Raw genomic sequence first — 26,510 nt, forward strand, 5'->3', positions numbered from 1 at the left:
GCACGTATTTCTGAGTAAACAATATCATACCTATTTGTCTTCATTAAACTCTTCGAAATACTTCAGCATGATTAAACGCTCTGAAATGTGAGCTTCTTGTTACGGCCCTGGGGCTCGTGGTTTACCCGTAAATGTACGCGTTAACGCACACATCTTCCCGCGCACACATTTAATGTACACACACACACACACACACACACACACACACATATACATACACACAGAGCGAGCGTACTCGCTCGCCTACGAACGTGTATGCGATGGTTACGGCGATATATCATCGCACGTCCAGAGTCATAACGTGACGCGCAACACGCGAACGCATCAGTCATTTAGCCGCAAATGGAATCTGCTTCCTTCCTCCCGCCGCATTTCCGCGCCTTGTACACAGTATTTTGCACGACCGCGCGCGGCCATTGTGCGGAGAAGCCGCGCGCATGAGCTCGCTCATTTGTGTGAGGATGACGCGACGAATCTACCGAATCGCTGAGAGGGGAGAGAGAGAGAGAGAGAGAGAGAGAGACGAAATCAAAATTTCGAAAATGCCGCGATGCTTGGATATTCGATGCTCGATAAACGGTCACTCTTTTCGATTTCTAATCGCTAATATTAATCTTCAGATTGGCCAATTGGGTAGAAGGGACATTAACTTTGGGAACACAAGCGTGGGGTGATTCAGTCACCCTAGATCTCGCTCTCGACAGCTATACAAAAGAGATTTGATGAACGATGATGACCAAAATTTGAGTTCTTTCGTAATTTATCACGTAAATCAATCAATGTTTTAACTGTCATGTACAATTTTCTATATAAAATTGATGGAAAATAAATAATTGTACAGTTTATCTATTTACTTGCTAATAAATGCTTTTTTCTATCAAATTCTCTTTCCAACATTTAGATAATTATGAATACAATTTTATATTGTAATAATAATTTACCAATCTTTGTTTAGATGATTCGTTTTTACTTAAAATAAATAAAACTATGATTCAAACTAAAATTTAATGCAAAAAGATTGAAGAAAAAATATATTTTAAAATTATATTATTTCATATATAAATTATTCTTATATATTGTTAAAATAATCAGAAAATATATCTGCCAATATTTTTGCTCTCATCGAAAAGCTATTCGAAATGAATTGTCTAAATACTCGATATCTTCAACAAATTCCAATTGTATTTGGTCGGAAATTATTACAAAGCATATCATTATATGGCTTCGTGTCTCTTTCAATTTTTTTTCCCTTCTCTTTCTGTTTTTCTACAATGAAATAACACATCTAACCTGCATATATCTTGCCTTAGAAATTGCGAATCAATTAAATAAAATAATCGAATTATTTCACTCAATATGCTATTAATACACATTAAATATAATAAATTAAAAACGATGTGTATATATTTAATAGTTACATTCATAATATATTATTTCGAAAGCAAAATCGTATATTGTACATCATATAAAAATATATAGATTAAGCGAAACTGTCACCAGTTATATCGATCTGTATGTTAATGTTTTTATTTTTAAATATAATATTGAAAGAAATACAATGTGCTGTCATTTCTCGTTTCCTAATGTTATCTTTCTTATATAATGCCCTACCATGCGAGATCTATCCCTATTAAATTTGATAAATTTTAGATTCGTGATAAAACTACTCATAATGGACAGGTGAGACGCTGCATAGAATTGCAATGGAAAAATGTCACAGAATAACGCAAGAGGCACGATGTCCGATGGAATCTTACGAGAAGGAAGCTTGGCAACACCTGCGTCTCTGTAAGAGAGACAGGCACCTGCGATACCCGTCTCTCTTTCTCCTCGTTCGTCTGTCTTTTCTTCACCGCTTAATGGACTTTAACGAGTCCTGAGGTATGAGCGCGGAAAGGGGGAAGGACGACAGACGCGCGAGCCACCGCGGTTAAATTAGAAAACTCTCGGGATCCATTGCGGGACCGAGGGGGAATATTTAAATTAGGTAAACGCCCTACGTCATGCCGTATCCTTAATGAGTTGGATGAGGGATCGAGATTTTTCAACGATCCCCTCAACAAGGGCCGCGCGCGCGTTCCCCGCATTCCGCCTCGTCCCTTTCAGCAGGTGCGAAACCGGTATTTATTCTAAATCGTGTGGACCAGGATCTTTGTCGCACAACGATCGCATATGCTATGTTTTAAAATCTTGTGGAAAGAATAATTAATATAAAAAAATGATATAAATAGATAGATAAGTATATAGATAGACAGATAGAGAGAGAGAGAGAGAGAGAGAGAGAGAGAGAGACAGATAGAGACAGAAGAGAAGAAATTACCTTGAATTTTCAGTGAAAAATTGTGTTATATATTCCGCAATTTTATATATTATATGCTGTAAAAATTTTACGAAATTAATTTTATTCTCTCAAATTTACTAAGTAATATTTAATATTGCAAAAGATGTGTTTGTGTTGGCACTTAATTTGCAATTATTCGCGATAAATAAAATATTGCTCAAAAAGCTTATTTTCCGCATACATATTTTACTTATTATATATATGTCAATTTCTCTTAAGTACACTTAAAATGATTTACTAATACGACAAATATATATTGTTCGTAACAATTTATACGTCAATAATGGCGGATTGTGTATTTTTGTTGGTCAACTAGAGCGGCGGTTATTGAATTAACACACAGATATATAATTCCTATCCCTGTGTGTACGCAATAATGCAGACCTCCCAACAGCATCCTGGCTGATTAATACTGCACTGGCTGCCTTCTCTCCCCGTGAATATTGCTACAACGGCGTTACAATAATTATTATTACAGATCGTTGAATTATTCCCCAATAATTAGACCAGTTACGTTGTTATATCAATATAATTCCGGCTGTCGCATACACGACGAATATAATGAAGCTCATCGTAAAATACAGTTTGCGCATGTATGTATCAGTGCCCGATTACATTCGAGAGGGAAACTCGTTCTCACATAAAAGGAGCCGGTAAATCCTCACAAAACTCAAACGTAATAAAGCGCCTTTCTTCCCTTCTACCATACCAAATGCTTAAAGATCGGAGCAACGACAAACTTCTTCGAATAGCCTGCATCGTCAGTCAAATTAAAAAGTCGGTAATAAGTATTTCTGAAAATTCTTATATAAAGAAATACGTAAATATGTTTAAATTTCTAAATCAAAACAAAATTAAAAATAATGAAAATAATAGAGACATATTATCTAATTATAAACTATTATCACAATCTAATTTAAAAAACGAATAGAAAATATTAAGAAATTAAAAATAAAAAAAAAAAAAAATAATAAAACTTGAGCAATAATAAGTTTATTTTGACAAACTCTACTGCACTTGTCTAAATTTCAATTAAGCGGTCGTATCTCGTTCGCTATCGCAAGCGTCGAATATCCGACACCGGTGTCGTTTCATAACAATTGCCTAAGAAGCTCGCTCTAAGTGGAATCCTCTTTGCACCCCAGAAAGGTGTGTCGACGATAAAGAGAGAAGAAGCATCTCACGCGATCAGACTTCATAAGCGTAAGCGAAGCGTCTAGGAACCCTCGAGAGAGAAGATAAGCAAGCTCGTTGTCGCTCCTTTGAATCAACGTCGTTCTGTCGGCGGTTCGTGGCGGAACGCTTTGCCCTTGAACCTTACCGAGAGCCAGATGCCGAGGGTGTGTCTATCGTCGACGTAACGGACCGACCTCCGGATTCGACCCTCACGCGTCCCTCGCCGCTACTTTATATTCGCCACAAATCGTGCATATTTAATCGCAAAACCAGCTACGATCTACTTTCCCTATGAGAGTTAATCGCGTCGGGACGCCGCGCGGTAAATACACACTGCCTGAATTCGAACTAGAAAGATCGCGGGCGTCCCCTATCTCTCTTTGGGATGAGTTTTCGGAAGAATTCCATCTGACGCGCAGTGAATCTTCGAGCCCGAGAGAGGCAGCTCGCTGCATACGCTATCGGTTAAAAGTGAAGACAGTTTTCCGATATGAAACATTTCCTATCCGAAATAAGTAAATTAAAAGAAATTCTGTCTTTCGCAGAATTGAATTCTTAATCTTTAAAGTCAAAAATTGATATTCTATTTTCTATTGCATTTTTTTTATTATTTTCCTTCTAAGAAAATAATGTATATTTATTAGATGTATAAGAAGTTGTAGAAGAAATAGTTTCTGAATTGTTTTGCTTTAATAGCATTTAAAAACTTTAACTTTAAATATAATCTGTTAAAATCATAGCAAACAAATTTTTGTCAATTTTTTAAAAATAATCTATTCGTGAAGTTGTGTGTGTATGTAATATAGAAAACTGTTTCGAATTTTCCTTTCAAATACAATTATCTTGCTTTGTTCATATTACGCCTATATATGTATATATAAAACTCAGTTTTTGTTTGTAAAACTCTTGCCTATCTTCGAATGAATTTTTTCTTAATAAATCGCTATTATTGTCAAAAAATGCAACAATAAAATTATATATAAAAAAAAATCAATGCAGTACACACGATTGCATCGTAAAAAGAATATCTCCGATTCGAGTACGAATACGAGCGTCGCTGGGGTACGAGATCGCAGTTACATAACGCTATACGAAAGTTACGCGACATCACGTGAAAGGGCTTTTTCGTTTTTCACATTTTTCATCGCTTTTCCGCGCGGCGCAGCGCGGCTCGGAACGGCGCCGAGATACGGAATTACAGTGAAAAAGGGGACGCCCGGATGTAACACGTCGAACTGTCATCACGAGGACGTCTCGCGCGAGTGAATCGTTCCAACTAAAACCGAGCGACGTGTCTATTTGCGTCGCTGCTGGCACATATCATCTATCGAATGAGAACGACGGAAGTTGTGCAAAAAGACCGCTCCGGGCACTCGCTGGCAGACAATTAAAACAAAAAATCCAGTTGCCATATTTAGTGACGTTTGCGCGATTTCGAATAGATCGGATGCAAACAGCAAGATTTGTTCCACGCGAAAAGAAAATAATTTCATTTTATCTTATTTTCCTAATATCTACCAGATATTGATGCAATATCATTACGCTAATAATGTTGAAAATAATTAAGTAATGCGAGTAAATCGATGCAAGTATGCAAAATAAATATGCAGAATTATAAGAGTATGAGCAATAATATTTTTGGAAAATTGAAAGAAATAATTTACAAAAATTATGCCCTTTAAGAATGTATATCAGCATTCTAAAAATATATTCACGATTATTTAGAAATATAAAAATATAATTTCATATAGTAATAATTTTTATGGAATACACAGTCAAGATATCACGTATCCAACAGCAAAATAAAATATAAATATTCATGTAAAAGCAGAAGATCAATCTTTTCCCGACCGCGAGAATTCTTCACGACATTCAGTCACGATATTGCAACAACACAATGCACATACGCGTAAGAAGAAATAAACTTTCTTCCACCGGGAGGAGACGCTCTGGGAAATTTTAGTTTACCAAAAAATCCTAGAGATACAACGGAAGAAACCGAAAGAAAGAGAGAAGAAACGGCGGAAAAGACGGTATCAAGACGGAAGTGCAACGAACGCGCGCGTGGGCTTTTATCAGCCTCTAGAGGCACGTGGTCGCCGGTACAGGTCGAGAACGACACCGGATATAAGCGACGGATAAGAAAGTTTCGCGGCTCTATGAAAAATGCAACGGCCGAGTTATCGTCAATGTGAATTTTTCATCGGTGCGAGTTGAGTCCTGGTCGCGAGAGTTACTCGCGAGATTCTCGTCCCTCTCGTCCTTCTCTTTCCCCATCCTCTTTTCTACATCGCTCGGTCCTTCCCTCTCCCTCCTCAACCGTGCCAAACGGATGTAACAAGCATATCACGCGTAAGAAGTTCCGGTCTGACCGCTGGCGGAACCTTCCATAGTGAGCGACGCCAACTTCGTGGCTTCCGGCTAACAGTCGCATGCATGATGCAAGTACTTACACTGAAGCAACGATATTACGAAATAAAGAAACATGTCTTTTCACTATTTGTTAATCTCTTCGAAAAGACAATTTTCTTATATTTATAAATAAAGAGAGAAGAGAATTAAGGCTTACATATATTTTATTATAAATTTTATTTAAAATAAATTAAATTTGAATTAAAATGTGAGTTTCTTTTTCCCTCGAGAAATTGCATATGTGACACATTTTCTTTAAAAAAGAAATATATGATATGCAAAGCATACATATCTATATTGTTCCTAAAAAGATTAAAGAGATACAATTTCGATTTTGTGCGTGTATCTCGTGTTTCGCGAACAGATTAGAATTTACAAAATATTAATTTAAAAGTAAAATTTAGCAAACATAGCCCAAAACTTTATTGTGTATAATAATTAATTAATATTGACAAGAGAGATATTGAAATGTTGATTTTGTATGAAAAAATTCATTATATCAAAAATATTGAATATATTTGCGAAATAGCTTTTCATATGCAGCAATTGCATTGAATTGTTTTTTTATACAGAAAAATGCTAGTGTATTTTATATCGCTTGAAATTTGTGTGGCCACCGTCCTAAAAATATTATAAAATTCGGACCATATTGTTTGTCTCGAACATTGTTTGTTGCAATAACAGCACAGATAAAACGGCTTCCAATTGAATGAGCGTATGTCATTAAACCGCTATATATCTATTATCTCTACATTTTGACCGCACGCTCGTTTTCTTTAACGTTGTTTCTCTGTAATAGAACCCAGTTTCCAAAGTATTGCTGCACTGAGAGCGTAGCGAAATTCTTCGCAGAACTATGCAGACGGTGGTCCGCGTTGCGGAGAGAAATAAGACGGCGCCTAATAAAGTTCCGGCCGAGTCTTTTCCCTCGAAAATGTCTTCGACCCGACACCCCTCGTCTTCGAGTCGATCTCCATCGAGAAATAATCACGATCTTAGGGGTGCATCTTAAATCTTCTTTCTTTATTGCGGTCGCGGTTGCGATACAGCATCATATCACATAGCCTCTAACGGAAGTACGTAAAATATTTATATCACTAGCAGTATGCAATTTTGATTCGAATTTATACATATCAAAATTAGTTTACATTTGTTTCTCTAGTTACTAAAATTTATTATTGTATTTTCAACCTCAAAAATGCAATTTTTCTTATATTTATATATTTTCGATGAATCATTTTTATAAAAAAAAAAAAAACAATGCTTATAAAGTTGACATTAATAAAAGATATAAAAATAATTTTGACATCTCTTACTTAATATCTATCAGTTTTTGCTAAAGATATAAATACATTAAGCTAATTGGTTTATTTCCCCGAAATGTCAAAAACGGCAAAAATATATTTCACGATATTAATTGAAATGATCATAACTGAGATTTATGAAACAAACAATGTATTTTAGTACAACACTTTTAGTATAGTCATATGCTACTTTTTATACAATTTTGAAACTCTTAAATTCTTGCCTGAAGAATTTTCCACGTGATACATAATGTTATCGCGCCGAAAGATTGCCGATGTGGTATTACGCGATGGTCGTATGTAACATACAGACCGAAATCTTGCGAACGAAACGTCTTGCCTTGCAATCTTTTTTCGAGAGTTTTCTCGGAAGTCCGTGGGATCTAATCGCGCCCAGATATACGTTATTTTCGGAAGGGTAGTCACGATCCCGGAGCGAGATTTGTCCCGAGAGTAGGAGATTGGAAGCGAGAGAGATGAGTCACGGAAACGGAGATACGAGTTTCGAGAGGCAGATAGGAGGAATTCCATGGGGCGTGGATAAGTTATCCTCGCGTTTCCGCGTGTTCGTGCGCGCGCGCGCTGACATTATTTCGTATCTTGCAGGACACTTGAGGCAACGAGGACGTCCTACCCCGGTACGCCGCCGGAATCCATAACGAGGTCTTATCAGTCTTAGTCCGACTTACTTTCTTTTTCTCGCGTCCGTTCGTTTCTTCCCTCTCATGCTTCCTTCTCTCCACCGTAAAGGACTCTAATGTTATTCCTTTTTGTCTCTCTAAAATTCTTCGCTCGAAATGGAGTCGCGCTTGCGAAACGGATGCTGCTCCTTCGCTCGTACTCTTGTCAAGAATTTATATGCTGCGAGCGGTTACGTTGCGAAACACGCGTTGTTTTGAATTAAAGTCGCAAATATGAAAACATATCTCTCTAATTTCTCCCCAAAGAAATAAAAGAATATTCTTACGTCTGTCTAGATTGACTTGATTGCATTATTTTATTAATAAACAACAATAATGCAAAAAATATAGATTTAAAAGAGTTGATATACACCTTTTCTTATATAGAAAATTAAATTCTTTTATATCTCCAAAATTATTTTAAACATGAGAATAGCTTAAGACAAGATATGCAAAAATAATGTTCGAGTTTGATAATATTCTTTTACAAGAATAAAATTATACGTATTTGATTTTGTTCTTATCATAAAGATGCATGATCGAAGATAAGACGATGAAAGCGATGGTGAAGAAGCAGCGCGCTCGACGGTTCACAGTTCCGCGTCAAAGAACACCGGAATGAGCAAAAAGCCGCAAGGTCGCTCGGCGTCAATTAATCGAAACATTCGATTTGCCGTCGTTTCTACCAAACCGGTAGCAGCGACGAAACTACAATACAACACGCGGCCGCTTTACAACGCTCCGAGCGCTAATAACGAACCTCGGCAAACGATTACATGGCGTGATTTCGCGCAGATTGAACGAGTGATTAATTCTCGCGGCCAATCCCACCGTGTCGCCCTGTCGCCCTCTACGGATTCGTCCTCGACGGAATCCACACCCCTCTGGGAGAGGATACTTTAATCCTGGCAGCAACGGAACGGTTATTAATTCGTAGATCGGCAGAGAGAAGAGAGAAAGATGAAAGAGCGGAAGGTTCGAGGAGGAGATCGGGAGGAGAGTAAGACTTGTAAAAAATAACTCCGTTGTTATCATCATCATTCATTGCGCGATTCACGACATTCCGATTGCGAGTGAAACCACATCATTTCCATCGAACGCGATATTACGATTCTCTCCGCAATCGTATGTTGAAAGAAGGATATTCTTATGATTCTGATTCTTTATAAATCCATTGAATCGGCAACGCATCCTTTTAACTCATGATTATTTGAGATTATAGCGCAAATTGTTTCTAGAATCCAGAAAATTCAAAAATTATAATATTTAAATAACTTTTGATATTTAATGCGACACACATAATTTACATATGATAGCTGTAAGTCATGTTATATTAGGTTATACATTTATATATAAATCTCATTCTGCTTTATCTTCTTGATTTCTTTTCAAAATTAAAAAAATCTCATTTTTCCAAAGCGATGGTTTTTAATTTATCGCCATTATCAGAAGTAATTTTCTATTATCATTATTTACAACTGTATAAAAAATGGAGTAACTTCTCTTATCTACGAAAATCCTTTGAACATCTTAAATCAATCCTTCTTTAAGGAGAATATTAGATTGTTAATAGCGCTCGAGTTATAACGGATGAACTTTCGGAGGTGCAAGTAGAAAATCTTATTCTTCCATTAGTTACAAATGCACTTTACCTTGATTAAGAATCTTACTTCGAGAGTCAGTTGGCGAGAGACTTAGTATCGCAAATTAAAAAGTTGCAAAAGTAGCTAATATCCCTAATTAAATTTTCATCGAGAGAAGAGGAAATCAAGTTGCTGATAAAAATTTTCAAGGTGAAAAAAAAAAAGTGATACGAATAAATATCGCGTGATAATTCTGTCTTCAATGATCGTGGGTCGCGCCAGTAATGCCCGGGATTCGCGTTCGCAGACAAAATATATACGTTCGCGATTATACGCACTAACAACAGAACGACGGACGACAAAAAGGGTGGGTAGCAGCGAGAGCGAGGGGCTATTCTTCTGCATTGATTAATGCGCCCCGTGGAGCTCGAAACGGTTTCGCGACCCTTTTCTCTTTCGCTCGATTCAGGGCGACTCGCTCCGCGCGACGACAGACTCATCTCCGATTTTATGCCTCGTTTGAGGCACGTCCCACCAGCCCTTTCCCGAAGACACCCTCGAGGACACGACGAAGGATCCCGAACCCTCCGACAACGACGACGATGTCGACGACGGCACGAAAATCACAGACCACGAGATTCGCGGCGCGGAGAGAACGGTCTATTTGGTATTTAAATAAGCGTACGCGCGCGCGCGCATAGTCATCGTTTGGGGAACCGTATAGGTCTATAAGTCGAAGCGACGTCGTTTTTTAGCGAAACCGGGGAAGGTTCTCTCGCCGAAGGTTGTACATGACGTTGCGAAGGTTACGATCGATCGGGGCCGCGTGAGGCTGCCGGTGAGATTTTCTGTTTTATGGCAACGACGGGGGAACCCTTTCCAAAGGTATTTTGGACGAAAGTATATTGGAATAAAGCGAGAACATCTTTACGCGCAGATAGTCCGCCCACGAGTTCTCGAGTATAGCTGCTTTGACAGAAAAATCGTCGAGCGTTAACCGGAAATTTCTATATTAATTTTCAATAATATCCGGATATTAAATAGTGATTTTTATACTCGATAATCGCCGGAACATCTGTCCGACGTTGTCAATTATTTTTTTATTTACTTTGTCTCTTTCAATTATACATAAAATTCCGAAAGATTCGAGTTAGATAGTAAGTTTATATTTTATAAGTACCTCTGATTTTATCTCCCTTTAGTCTCATGATACTGTTATAAACGATATTCATCTGTGCCTTAATCCTTAGGTATCTCGGACAACGCAAGCCCTTGAAACAAAGTTGTCGGGTTTCCCGACAAGAACTCCAGAGACACACAATAACGTACTGTCATATTAAGCACGCTAAAGTATAGGGGCATCATCTCCGCTCTGCAAGCTTTATATACCTCGATGTACCATTCTAAGAGAAGTCAGAGAGAGAGAGAGAGAGAGAGAGAGAGAGAGAGAGAGAGAGAGAGAGAGAGAAGCAAGAATATAAGCATTCATACCTGCGCGACAAATTTCTGCTTCCGGCGAGCATCGAGCTGAAAACCTTCCATTTCTTTTCTCGCAACTTCCCTTCATAAATTCGTAATTAATTCAGGCAACAATAACGAGTGGAATGTAACTTACATTCCCCGCCCCCTTTTCCGCCAAAGAAGAGAGAGAGAATTCAGAGTGATGGTAATATCTGTCGCGCCGACCTGCGACGTGCCAAGTCTATAGGCGAGGGAGGAAAATTATAGGTCTGTTATTGTGTACTTTCTCCCCTGGCTTTTCACGCTCGATCATTTATTTACGCAGAGCGACACTCGATTCCGTGAATCGATCGAATTCTTTCCGGAGAAGCAAGTTTCTCTCTTATTACCTCAGCATCATAGCATTTAAAAAACAAGCAATTGTAATGAGAATAACATTCAATACTGCCGTAAATATTTGTAATTAATTAATATATTATATTCACTTTAAAGAAAAAAATTTCTATTTAAAAGTTAAAATTTCTATTTACTGGCAAAAAATATTCGGAAAGCAGATGAAATATATTTGTCGTTACCAAAGTGATATAAAAATATTTTTAAACATGCATTTCTTTATAATATTATTATGCATTACAAATTTATAAAAAGTTTTTTAAATTCGATTTTCTTGTCCCCATTTAAAAAATTATTACGAAAAAGCTATTTATTATATCAGGATCAACCTATCTTTTAATAATAAAAAAACCGTACTTCTAAAATATATAATTTGTCAAAGTTGACTTTCATTAAAAATTAAAATAAAAATCTAACTTATGGTTAATTGACAAAGTCTGAATTAATTAAAAGATGTGCAATAATAATGAGTTTAATTTATCTTTATCCCTTAATGCACTATCCACTATAAACATTGAACAAAGCGAACTCTGCACTGTCTATCTAAAGAGTTAATGTGGTCAACGGATCATCTTTGAGAATATAAAGAGACTCTCCAAAATATTAGAGGCAGTCCGCGTCGTGTAGCATGTCGGGGGCATAAATTATACCAGAATGGAGAATGTGCCCGCACAAGTTCTCTCATTTGACGACTGCTCGCTTTGTCCATTTCGTCGGTGTATCTCTAACATTAAACTTGTTAAAGACGATTAATTTTTCGAATGGGAACAAACATTTCAAAGCTCGCAAAATTTTCATTAGTTTCCGTTGGTTTATAAGATTTTTCAATATCGGGATATTGAATCAAACAAGAATATTTGTAAGAAAATGTCTAGTGTTGTACTTTGCGACGTATTTGCGAATTTGTATAGTGCATACAAAGAATACGAAAAATCGCGAATACGAAAGAATCCAGGAAAAATCTATTCAACGTTGAATGTTACAATCAATTGCATCTGTTATTGCAAAATTATCAAACTTGAAAAACAAATTTTGCGTGAAATTGTACATAATAAATAATAATTTACATGTAGAATATTGCAGATTAAAAGAGCAAATAAAAATATACATAAATATATTCGCAAATCAATGGCACAGAAATGTCAATAATTCATAATTATTAACTTTCACATATATTAATGTCATGAATTGTATAATTTGGTAAAGACAAAAAAGAGAGAAGGATCAAAATAAAATAAATTATTAAAATAAAAACAAATTTTTAATAACAAAATTAATATTAATGACATTAACAAAAAAGTGCGATTTTAAAATAAATATAAATCTCCTCGTGACATAGAAATAATTTTACAATTTTTTAAACATTAAGATAGAGAGTTATCAATGCTAAAGAATGTTAACAATAAAGTTACTCGAATGTAAATGTCAGTAAAAGATTAATTAACGCAATCGACTCGTTCCATTAAGTACCAACGCGATCGTGGGTGGTTAAATAGAGCACGCGACGTTCACGCGAATACAAGTCGCGCGATTAGCGAGTCTAAGGAGGGCGGATACACGAGCGTCGCGACGAAACTATAGAGTTTTAAATCAACGATGTCAGCGCAATTTGGTCGGCTGCCAAGTATATAATTTACAAGGATAATAATTCAAGTGTACAAACGCCGAAAGTCGACGACGGAGATAATCGCGCGAGTAAAGTCGCCTTAGCTAATACAAGTTTGCGAGTTCTCTAGGATACATACCGGAAAAACGGCGCGACCGCGCGCTATAAAGACAAGGCCATCAACACTGAAATAGGCAATTTTCCTTACTTTTACGACGATGGTGATGGTGGTGAAGAATCTTCGCAGTATGTCACCTGCCGCGTTAACCCCGTTCGTCACAGAATACACCAAGAGAGAGAGAGAGAGAGAAACGCGACGAGAGAACAGACAGCGTCACGTGTCACTGAACCGCCACTTATAAAAGTTCACACCGACCGATCGTCCTGCCGATCCTCGTCGCACGCAATCACCGTTCCTCCTGAGAGAACAACTCCCGATCGCTTTACGGAACAGACTTCAGGAGACCATCACCAGTTACCGTCCCTCTCCGGGGATGGGCTTCGGAGCTGGGTCGCGCACTTTGAGGCGTCGCGAGCAGGCGGTACAACACCCGGTCGCGTCGATCCTAGTCGTGGCCGCGTTTTTCCGCACTCCTCCTCGCGGAGGAAGCGCGGCGCGATTCCGCTTTCCCCCCGGGGGCCGAAACTAACGAAGGGGAAGAAAGCCAAAAAGAGCGAAGAAAGGACCACGCGTTCGCGAGAGGGAGAGAGAGGCGAACAACCGACGCGGCGACGGCGGCGGCGGCGGCGGCGGCAGCGACGACGACGACGACGACGACGACGACGGTCGCGTGGTATCGATTCGTGGCCGTGGAAAGCCGGCGGCGAGGCGGCCCAGAGAGAGCTTTTTCTTCGCTTTCTCTCCCTCCCTCCCCCGTGTATCCTTCTCTCTCTCCCCGCCGACACGTTTAAATATCCGTTTACGTTGTGTGTTGGCAAACGCGTGTTCCGTTTTCGTCCGAGAAGGCCTCGTGTACCGCGTGCACGAGGTCGTTTCCGAGAGTATCGAGACTCTCCTTTTTCTTTCTCTCTGCGCGTGTATACGTATGTAAAATAGGCACCACAGATCGGAAACTGCCTTGGAAATCCTAGGAGCGCGAGAGACACAACGTGCGTATGACTGATACTATGCGTGTACGTAACACGGAAGACGGACGCGTCTCCCTCGAACGTCCGGGTCGGACTGAGCGGAGGGGCAGACTCGCGTAGTCGTTCGAGGTACCGTCTCCCCCCACCCGGAGGAGCCACGCTTCGGCTTTCCCAACCCTTGTCGCGCGATCTCCCCTCCCCTATGTTCTTCCACCCTATCGCATCAGTGCCGTATTCCAAGTTGGATCTTCGAGTCTCGCAAAAGAGAGACCCTAAGAATTGACATCTCTCTTGGAATAGCCATTCTCATCTATTATAAAGCATAATTCATAAATATCGGGGAAAAGTCGACAAAAGAAAGAAAATTTTTTTTCGACTGGCTTACTCGCCTGAAAAATGTTTCTAAGAAATCTTTCCGCAATAATTAATTTCATAAAATATTAAATGTTCAATGTTATATTTTTGATAAAATTTTCGTCGATTTGATTCAAATATTCGCGGATGTATCTTGTGTATAAATTTATGTTAAAATTTTAATGTCAGTTTTAGTGTAGTAAAGCTGTCAATTTAATGAAATAAAAAAATTAAAGAAATTTACTGTTTATTAGTTACGCTGGAATTTGTAGTTTTTTAATAAAAATTTACAAAATTTATTTATAAAAAGAAGGGAAAAGAGGAAGAATATATATTCAAAAAAATTACCAAATATAATTAATATACAATATTATAAAAGTGATAAGTTACTCCGCATGAGTAAATTTTATTAATTAAAGTAAGTATGTTTATCTTTCCTCAATTTTATAAGAGAATTATAAATTTAAAATAAATTTAAATATATAAATTTTTAAACAATATTGATTTTTTTTTAGATATAATAATAATGAGGAATAAATCTCTGCTCTTTCCACGAATAGAAGTTTCTGTTATGCATTTGTTATTAAAATCGATGAAAATAACGCTAAATAATAGCGTTTAATCGATAATATCTGCCGCGCGTTAAAAGCTATTCGCGTAAGCATAAGAGTACTCGTGTATATATTTGCGCGCTACATTATTATCTTCATTTATATGTTAAATTAATATCTCTTGTGAAAGAGTTTATCCGCGGAATAAAAATTTTAATAGACCCTGTTCCTCACATTTTTATCCAATTTTACATTTTTCTTTTGCGTTAGGCACTAAATTGCTTGAAAAATGTAGCGCTTGAAGCGCTTATGCTGTATAAAAAAAATATTACGTATGAAAAATCTATTTAATAGTTTCCAATAAAATTTTCCAATATAACTGTCTCCACTAGAAAGAAGTATTTTTCAAAATAATAGATCTATTCAATATTTTTTTTTTTTTTTTTTTTCAAAAATTGAGGATTATTTTATAAAATTAAATTTGGTTCGAGATTCATAAAAATTGCGAAATAAGAGTGCATGCATTGTTACTTGTAATTATGCATATATATTATAATCTAAAATAATATTGTACTGTAAAGAGCTCAAAATTTTTTCTCGATTATTGTCACGACAGGATTTTCAATGTCAAATACAAACGTATCACACGTTATTGTGTTCGCTTTTGGCTTCCGGTCTCGATGTTCCTCTCATGGGAAAGAAAATCATCAGTGTCCGATATGAAAAAGATATTGAAGTGGCTCGCAAGCATCCCATTCTCCCTACCCTTCGAAAACGTTACCCTCCCATCGTCGGCAGAACTGCAGTCCATTCTCAGCATACCTGATCGCGCCGGGCAATCTCTGCTTTTTCGGGCCAGGTATGCTTTGCCACGATTTCATAAAGGTTCTCGAAGAGCATGTCTCGAATGCTGTCGACCCCATCCTCGAATGGCAACAAGAGAGACTAAAAATCATCCGTCTGTAGCTAACATCCATCCTTGGTATTTCGTAGGAAAATTCACGGAACTTAAAATCAAATTGCACTGTTCAACAAGCAACGAAAGAATGTTGCGGAATGTGTGTAAAGAATATTTTACAAGTCGCATTTTGCGCAGCAAGTGTATTTACATTTTAATGTAAATATACATTAAAATTTCTTTATTTATTTGCTTTTCCTCTCTATATAAAACATGATTTCTATATTTAACACCGCAAACTATTCTGCGTTGTATTATATATATATATATATATATAATAAAGCCGTTAAATTATACTCATATTAATATAACATGTTGACAATGTCAGACAATCTCATATTGATAATGCATATTTTAAACATTTATCCTTATTGAAAAAATTTTTCTAATAATAAATGCCATTAAAAATATACCGTAATTATTTATACAGATTTGCTACATTTTATTTTATTAAAAATTGATTTTCTTCTTTAATATAATTTTTTCATAAGATAGATTCTATTTATATTCAATGTTTTCTTTTAGACATTTCGACTTTTACCCGTCCCATTTCACATTGTTAATGTATGGTAGACTTAAATCGAGGGTGATAGTTATCTGTCGTAAACAGGAGTCGATCCGTAAACAGCTAAGACTTCAACGACAGGTCGGGCAGTTTCTTTTCAGCGCTAAGTGCTAATTTAGTTTATGGTCCAGCGACATTTGTTTCAGAAGTCGAACGACTGCTTGCTCGGTGCGGGGTTCTTCCGCGTCATTCGCCAAGATTGAAAACACGGAATTACTTGTTGGCGAGAGAGAGAGAGAGAGAGAGCAAGAGAGACCATGCTTTCTCGCTGGGTGGATGGTGGGCGCTAAAAAATGGTAATCCGATCGTTTCCACGGCGCACCGACGAAGCTTTACCGCGGGATACGCGAAAACCCACCCTAAACCCTAAACCAGGAGTCTCCCTCCTTTTCTCTACGAACCGACCCCATCCTTCACATATTCTCCCAGATCCTTTTATCAGTTTTCCCCAAGAATACGATGAAAAGGGACGAGAGCCCTCTCCGCCGAATAGTAAAATATTTCACGTTAGACCCAGGGCCCTTCCTTCCCTAAAAACCCGAGCGCATATCTTATATCGCGGAAGCACTCAACGAGGAATTTAATTCAATCGCTCACTTCCGAATGTCGATACGAAAATCTCGGACACGCATTATGTATTTTGGCAGCATTCTTAGTCCCGTGATCGTTTATCCCTCGCGAAAAGATTGTCTCCCCACGCAATACTTCCTCTATATATCTCACTGTAATTTCAATTTATTTAAGTTATTATCCATGTTATTATCAAACATAGAGAAAATATGCAATATAAAAAATAAATAAATTTTGTAGAGTCTTAGAAATGTCAATTGTAGATTTTAAAATTAAAATCATATACGTCAACAATCGCTAAATACGTTTTTTTTTTCTTTTGAAAGAAATAATCTTATGTAATATTTCTCATTTCATAAATTAATGTACGACGATAAAATAATATTTTCAAAATACTCGTATTTATGGAAATTCAGATAAATTTTTACCGAGATGCGACAAACTCCACGATATTCAAGCTTTTTATTTACAACAATGACATTGACTTAGATTTAAAAAGCGCTCGTTTTATGTTTTGTCCTTCAAGAACACAAATGTTCTTACGGAACGGAGATTGTTGCTGACGCAGACTCCTCGGATAGAGGATTTTCGGGCGCGTTTGCTCCGCTCCAACCGCAACGCGAGTTACGGATAATAACGGCGGCCTATCCGGTAGCCACCGAAGTCAAACCGCAACCCATCGGCATACGCCGCACGTACGAGTGTATGTGTAAAGCGCATGCGGATCTCTGTACGTAGAGATGTACGAGCGTGAGTACCCGCACGCACCTGCGCACACGTACTTGACATATCTACGTAGGGAGGACTCGGAGGGATGAAAACTGCACCGCGCAATGTTACTGGTACAGTTCTCTCAACTCGATCCGACTCGACTCGACTCGACTCGAGTTGAGTCTCGCACGCATTAATGCAATGCCCGAAAACTATCGTGTAAATCCAAAGCCGCGTAAATCAAAAGCGCGCCGAACAAGAACCGCTTGTACTGCGAGCGCGCAAAATCGGTTCTCGCTTTGTGCGAATTTGATTTACACGCTAGTTCGCGAGAATGCATTAACCGCGGCAAATCGAGAACTGTCTGTAAGTGCTCGATACGCAGACGACAGCAATGGCGAGCGTGTAAAGGCCAGCGAACTAGTGGACAAAATGTAGAGTTATATTGGGACGCGTCGTTCTAGAGAACAGCATGATGAATCCCTATACATGCACACAATCCGCAAGACGACCGTTGTTATGAATTTTTATATACATGAAACAATGATACTTTATACGAATTAAAAAAAGCCCACCGTTGATATACAAAAATTGACGTTGAATACAAAAAAACATCCGAAGAAATACACAATCCAATAAAGAGATAAGAGAAAAATATATATATCGAGATACATATGTATATTATATATGTGACGCATGAAATTATAAGTAGAATTTTGTCGTAAATTATAGATCGTCTAAAGTGACATTAAAAGAACATTACACCTAAGGTGTGCGAAAGTTTTAGTGAGGTTTCAGAGTAAACCCATCTAGGAGGATAGAAAGTTCAAGTAACTGTGACGTACAATTGTTTTCATTTAAACAAAATTTTTCTTCTACCATTCTCGCATCAAGAAACTTTCTCGCGTCCTACATAATTATAACTTTATAAATTTTTAAATTACATTTAATTTAACTCAGAAAGAGTTTTATATCCCGTCAACTTTTTATAATTAGATTTTTTTACAATATCATTTAATTCAAAATTTTTTATATAAATTAAAAGTAAATTAAAATATACATTAACTTCGTACATTAACTCCGCAAAAGCTACATAATTTTATCTCGCTGTCTAGGCACTTTTATAATCTAAAAAAAGAATCAGTTATTTTCAATTTATAATTTATTCAATAACTTTTCCAACTTTATCTAGATAATTTTATCCAACACGCATTCAATCGGAAAGATGTTCGAAATTAGTTATTAACAATATGACGCATTAATTAGATATACGACAGAGTTGCCGAGTTTTTGCACGTTTTATAACTCGTGCAGATATATTTATGCTGAAATTAAACCGGCTGCATTTCCACCGTGTTAGAAATGTGCAAATAAGAAAAGTTGAGAACTGGCGTTGCCGCCGATCTGTTGCGGAACGAGAGAGAATGCGTCATCTTGCAGCATCGTATACGCGGCCGTTGCGATCCGCGTCTCGCGCCCTGTAAATGCACCTTAACACGCCACATAGCGTGAATATGTAAAGGTATGTACGTCCGAACAACGCGGCCTTTTTAGCAATTTGTCGCATGTGTCGCGTTGCATGCGATATGGTTTTAGTCACTGCCTGCATACTGATTTCGCTACTATCGATACGAATCGCAGTTGGGTGCCTTAACGCGTACAAGCGCATGTACATTGCGATTCTTGCCAAGTAAATAAATGATCGAATCGAGAAAATTCTCATAAAAATCAAATCAACATACGAGACCATTCAAATTTAGCAAGTAATTTTCTACTACCTGTAGTTTTTCCCTTGCAATAAATTCTTTTAAGAGAGATGCGCGTATGTATTTTATTAAAATAATTATTTATCACGAAATAAATATTCACATTTACATTTTTATCAGTAAATATTATCTGATTCTAATCTCTATCATATCTTGCTCGACTAAAAGGGAATACTTAAAAGATTTTTTAATAATATTTATAGTGAAAACTTTTTAGAAAAAACACGAACGTGCTAATAATAAACTAGAATTATTTTAAAATAAATAAAACGCGCTACTTTTATACTAAATTTTTTAATATCGGAATATAAAATATAAAATCAATATAATGAATAGGATGATACAAATAAAAAATATGAAAAAAAATATATATATTTTACGCCTATTATGATATATTTTTTGTCACTAATATACGTAAAAGTCATTTTCGCGTTAATGGCATCGAAATATGATCTCGTCGAAATTGTATTGGCTCGGATCGTTGGTGCAAAATATGTTGACAATGCACGTGTACACAATGCGCGTATCTGCGGCACGCGTACATATAGCATTTGCAATATGTACACATATGCACATATACACGAATCTCTCTTAATATATATATATATATATATATACACCGAGATGTATCGATATGGACGCATAAGACGAAATGGACAACATTCCCAGTGGATGCATTGTGGATATATCAATCTGTCCCTACATATCCAGCTATATAAAACGGAAAAGAAAGCAACGCTATCGCAGTAAATTATCGGTAAATAATATCATTCCTTTCATCCCTTCTGTCCTGTAATTTGAACTGTATCACCTAACCATTTTCGTGGATCTTTTCGTGCAAATCCAGAGAACGCAATTTGATTCCTCGTTTCAAATCTCGTACATATGTGTTTCTATCTCTATTATACTTTCTGTTATCCTATATTCCTATATGATGCTGCAACCAAGGCGTATCGACTAGCTTCTATCTCGCCTCGTAGTCCGCTATTCTTTTCTGGATATTATATTTGTTATACATGTCATGGATTTGTAAATATAAATTAGCAATTTTATGCATCCAGTCTAACTTAATTTGGATATTGACTCAGTTTTATATATATATATATATATAACTCAATTTTTTTTAGATATAAACTAAATAGACGAATCTTGGATAAGATTGATATTGGTGCATTATTAATACTTTATATGTTTCAACGTGCATATTTTCGACCTCATTTATAATATCCAATGTATTTTTTACGAAATGCATGCTGTATAAAACTTGATTAATCATATGTTAATTAAACAGATTTAATTATCGTGTAAATGGAAACCTGTAAATTTCCAAGTTTAATTCTGTAATCAATTTACAGAATATTAGCAAAGCTATTCTTGTAAGCATTGATATGTATAATGTGTTAAAAAAATAAATTAAATTTAAATACGATTATTCACTTACATTTAATATACCGACCAATGAGAATAATGCATTTCTCGCATTTATCGTATTGTGCGCATGACGTAACACAATAATATTAGGCGTTATGAGATCAAAAATAAGCAATCGAAGATGGAAGATTGAGACTATGTGTCTCTTTCACGAAAGAAAAAAGGAACCGATTATCGATTATAAAATTCGTGTAAGAAGTAAAAGAGAGAAAGAGCGGGAAAAAAAAAGACAGAAACGAGAGAAAAGAATGACTTCCCCCTCTTCTCTCCTTTTTTTCTCTTCATTTTTCGATGCTATTCCGCGACTTGGATAAATACGCGCATATGTATACTCACGCATAACGAGGTCGTTCGGGAGGTAACGTATTCCATTGTAAAGAGGTACACGAAGCTCTCATGTTCTCGTTGCAGAAGCTGGCTCCATCGCGATCTTCGGAGTAAACTTCTTAAGGAGAAGGAATGGGTTCGTCGGAAGGGCGGAAGGTAGGTCGAGTATACGAGGCTATACTTTCATAAAGAACGAGATGCGGATATATCACGAGAAAATTTCTTAGATATTGAAAATTTCTATTTAGTAGGAGAATAAAAATTGTGCATTTTCAAGACGCTCCATTCAAAATGAACATAACTCTATTACTGATATTAATTAGATATTCGTGGAATATCTTACGCTTTATTTCATTGCTAATAAAATGATTCAAAATTTTATTAAGAATTAATAATAAAATATAATAAATGTGATGATAGCGCGGACAAACTTCTGCGCGTGTGACAATCGACTATTCGCGCGCCAGTGGATAGTAATCGGGAATAATAAGCGACAAATAATATTACTGTACGCACGCGTAATAATCTCAGATGCTACGTACAAATTGCATTTCGGGTATATTCAAGCCGGCGCGCGCTTGTCTTAATACCTTTAGGAATCAAGAATTTCTCGCGTCGTACGAAAGACAAAAGTGTCGTCAGCCCGGGGTAAACTGCATCAGCGACCTTGAGTAGCGTGTTAATTTACACCGTAATTCACCGCCTGTGCATCATGCTCCTTCCGCCTCGTCCACCAAATTGCAAAACTTTCTTATGCCACTGCGCGCGGAGAATTAGTTTCTCGTTAACGAAGTTTACGTTCGCACTTAGAGGGTAGAGCCCGCCGCCCCGAGCTTCCACCACGGTTGTATTTATGGCGCTACGCACGCAGGACACGCATTATTACGAAAGCTCTCCACCGAAATAGGACCGAAGGGTTCCTAGAATCGCTCGCGTACGAAAAGTCCCTCTCTTTCGTTTTTTTTTTTCTCTTTCTCGCTAGCTCGCTCGCGCGCCCCATTCCCTTATCCTTATAGCGGGTTTTATTATAGACGCAACGACGATGGGATAAGCGTCGAAAATATGGGTGGGGAGACCTAAATACGAGCCGTCGTTAACACCTGCTCCATCCCGCCGAAATTATCCGCGCCCTTACGAAGAGCAAGCGAAACTGACGACGATGTCGACGACGCGAGGATAGCCAAAACATCGCGCATTCGTGCCCCGATCCTTTGTTGACAATGGAATTTCAACAAGAGGGCCATGCTCTTCTGCTTTCCCATCGTTCCTCTGACAATGACGATGAAAAATTCAAGCGCCCACACACCAGGAACGTAATAGAACGCGTTATCGCGACCCCATTTTGGAATATAGACAGATGCATATCTCAAGAATGATTCAATCGGTTTTCGAGATATAAATTATAAAATTTTATAATAAAGAAATATAATATTATAATAGAAACATAAATATGATACCCTCATGTATTAAAAAATTTCACATTGCGCATAAAAAAAATTCAAGAGATAATAAAAAATATGTGCAAACACTCACTTTCACGTCGTAGGCGGTAATCCCTCGTTTCAAATAATCCATTAGAGCTATTTCTCGATGATACTTGATATGTTGCATTGCACTGTTCGATCATACTTGCGGATCACAATGTAAAATAAATTTGATTGCCAGTACATTCGTGCATTGCGCGAAACATGTGTTTGGAGAACAGCGTATCAACGCGACAAACACTCGAAGCAATAAACGCTAATTGCAAATAATCGCGAGCACGACCACGTAATCCAAGGAGTAAATCGAGATGATCTGTCGCTAAATTCGACACCCCCGAGTCACGATATTTATCACAGATTGCGCGATATTGGAAGATATTCGCGACACTTATCACAGACTGCGCGAAACACGTGTTTGGAGAATGACGTCTCGCGACAAACACTGACACGCGCGAAGCGATGGACGGCGATTGTAAATATCGCGGTAGACGCGATCGCGTAATCCAGTGGGTAAATCGAAACGATTGTCCATCGCTAGATTCGGCACTCGCGATTCGCGATACTTATCACAGACTGCGCGAAACATGTGTTTGGAGAATGACGTCTCGCGACAAACACTGACACGCGCGAAGCGATGGACGGCGATTGTAAATATCGCGGTAGACGCGATCGCGTAATCCAATGGGAAGATCGAGTCGATCGTCCATCGCTAGATTCGACACTCGCGATTCGCGATACTTATCACAGACTGCGCGAAACACGTGTTTGGAGAATGACGTCTCGCGACAAACACTGACACGCGCGAAGCGATGGACGGCGATTGTAAATACCGCGGTAGACGCGATCGCGTAATCCAGTGAGTAAATCGAAACGATCGTCCATCGCCAGATTCGGCACTCACGATTCGCGATGTTAAACGTGCAGTTGCACGATGCATATAACCAACATACATGTTGATGGCAATCGAGCGAGATCCATTAATAGGTTTAAAAATATATCACTCGATACTCGACGAAAGGTTCGTTCGCCTTTAAGACCGGTACGCCCGATTTGCGCCACCCTTCGTTGAACGACGTAACTATTTAACAAATATGGCAGACAAATCCCTTTCCGCGAGAATCGGAATGAGCAAAATTACCTACGTCACGATTAAAATATCACGATGCACTCTCGCTGTTTCCTTCGATATATTTATCTTTTATATCATAGATAATACTCGAGACGTTTATCAAACCGACGAAGTGCTCGAAATGTTCGTAATGGAGAACGAGCATACTTCACGACGAACATCGATCGAACGACGATACGACGCGTACCGATAGATCACTCGTGTAATCAAAAAATTCGCGATCACGCGAGTCAATGGATACTACGAGACGATTGTCCGCCGTTAAATTCGCTATTCCGTAGATTCGTTCGTACTTGAAATTTGTCTGAAACGGGCGAGAAGAAGCGGAAGCGATCCCGAAGCAGCGAAACTACACGACGCTACGACCGTTACGTACGAATTGAACGATGCACCTAAGAACAAACAGATATCATAGGTGTCATAGGTTGCGGTCGGGCAGACACTAGTAATGCTTCGAAGCCTTTGATTGGCCAATCAAGACAGAGTAATGATTTCTTTATCCTGATTGGTTGATGCAATGCTTCGAAGAATTACTAGTGTTTCGTAGACCGTGACCAGAGTTAACAGAAAATAATAAATTTAGCGAACAGGGCTTGACACAGGAATGAGATTATTTACATCGATTAATGACAATTATGATAATCTTTCGATACTTCTCGTAATGCTTCCCAATGTTTTCTGTATTTAGCATTCGGCACGATTACCGGACAAGCGAAATAGCGTGCGTAAAATGATATCCTTCGACGAACGTCGCTACAAACACTTACGAAGAAGCGAATAACCGAAATACGCGTCACGATCGCGTGAGTCAATTAATATCTCGAGACAATTGTAAATTCGACACTTTCAATATTTCTTCGTATGCGTGCTTCGCACACAGATGAAAAATCGCGGCGATACAGGACGATCCAAATAAACATTTATTAGCGTCGCGCGAGACGACTTGTCCGAGACAACACTTTTTTCCGCTAGATTATTTATTGTCCTTTACATGTAACTGGCGGCGAAATTGACGCCATCTATTGAAAAATTGATGACATTAATATGTTTAACTTAAAATTTCGACTTTTTTAGAATTATCTATGTTTAGATTTTTAATATCTTTTTAAATATAATAATTATAGATAATATAGTATAATAAATAAATTATATATTTTATACATATAAACAGAGACTAATAATATTATATAAATTATATATAGTTTATTTTTTATTTATATTTATATATTTTATGTTTATAATTATGGATTAATTGTATGTAAATAATATGTAAATAATATATTTGTTACTTCCATTATTTCATATATTTTAGAGATATATCTTCTTTGAAAAAATCTATATGATTCTTATTTTGAAATATTCTAATATTTAATTTTTGATTTAATTTATTCATTCCAATTTATACTGTTTTATAAAAAAATTAAATGTGTAAATATTGAATAATTTAATGTGTAAAATTTAACTCTCTTTTAGAATCAAGCCACAGATTTGCTTTGCATCCACGATTGCTCATTAGTAATACACTATCGCATTATCTTCCTCGTTAAACGAATTCATTACTAACTAACTAAAATATTTCTAATCAGTATATCGGCATACGAGGATAAATGATGATGAGATAGTTATCAGTCACTGTTAATCAATCTCATAATTATGTAATTTGTCGACATTGATATGATAATGTTATAAATAATGATTAAATACAAAAAATGTGAAGACAAACATGGATATTTAAAATTTGAAATAATTATTCTTTACAAACAACAAAAGAAAAAAGGAAAAAAAAGCTTATTGTCACAAATTGATTGTGTGAAGAGATTAGATGAAGAAAATGCAGGCAATTATATGCTAGTGTATTAGCAATTAATAAAAAACATCCTTATTGCTAGCTACATAAACAATAAGTTTAAAATTATATTATAAATAAAATAAAATTGTATAACATTTCCATTAATTTTTAAAATATAATTGACACTTACATGAAAGTTGCCTTGGTTTTACCAGCTGTTTCCTTCTCCAATTTTTTCTAAAAATATTGTTTTACGCAAAATTAATCGCGTATCTGACATCGCAACTTTGCGTTTCGTCTTCCGTTTTCTCTTAAAAAAAAAAAAGAACAATTATTAACAATAGCGACTACCATAACTTTATCCATCAACTTGTAAAATCTAGGCTATTGAATATATTCATATCGTTTTTCGATAAATTTCAGAACATCGTTATTCGATAAAACAAGCAATTCAAAGGAATCGCTGAAGCATTTTCCCTCCATTTACAGAGCACTTAGCTGTCACAAAGCGGTCCGTTCTTGCGATTATAACGCGATATTATGTCTCTCGAATGAATGAGGATAATAAACGCGCGACGTTGCTAAAGTTTCAATTTTTCAATCGGGCTTTGTTTTATGTTTTCCCGCGAAGGAGATTTCCTGCGTCGCGTAGATGTGTGTAGTAAACAATGCATACGACTCTAAAAATTTATATACACTGTACATAACGTCAAACGTTATTTTATAACAGGAACGTTCAATCAAGGATTGAAACGTTTGTAAGTTTGCATTACGCAAGTTTAATTGACGATATATTACTCTGCATTACAAATATTTTAATATATGCAATT

At 37.1% G+C, this 26,510-nt stretch overlaps 2 protein-coding genes across 2 annotated transcripts in view; both read right to left on the minus strand.

Annotated features, from left to right (window-relative positions):
* The window catches only part of LOC126852565 (cystinosin homolog), a 266,934-nt gene extending 252,905 nt beyond the window's left edge, over positions 1 to 14,029 (minus strand). Inside the window, exon 1 of the mRNA XM_050597498.1 lies at positions 14,018 to 14,029. The gene's annotated coding sequence lies outside the window, so the exon portion shown is untranslated. The remainder of the gene's footprint in view (positions 1 to 14,017) is intronic.
* LOC126852525 (uncharacterized) overlaps positions 1 to 14,125 on the minus strand; it is a 229,668-nt gene extending 215,543 nt beyond the window's left edge. Inside the window, exon 1 of the mRNA XM_050597410.1 lies at positions 13,165 to 14,125. The gene's annotated coding sequence lies outside the window, so the exon portion shown is untranslated. The remainder of the gene's footprint in view (positions 1 to 13,164) is intronic.
* Between the last annotated feature and the right edge of the window lie 12,385 nt (positions 14,126 to 26,510).

This window comes from Cataglyphis hispanica, chromosome 10, assembly GCF_021464435.1.
Source record: "Cataglyphis hispanica isolate Lineage 1 chromosome 10, ULB_Chis1_1.0, whole genome shotgun sequence".
Lineage (NCBI taxonomy): Eukaryota > Metazoa > Arthropoda > Insecta > Hymenoptera > Formicidae > Cataglyphis > Cataglyphis hispanica.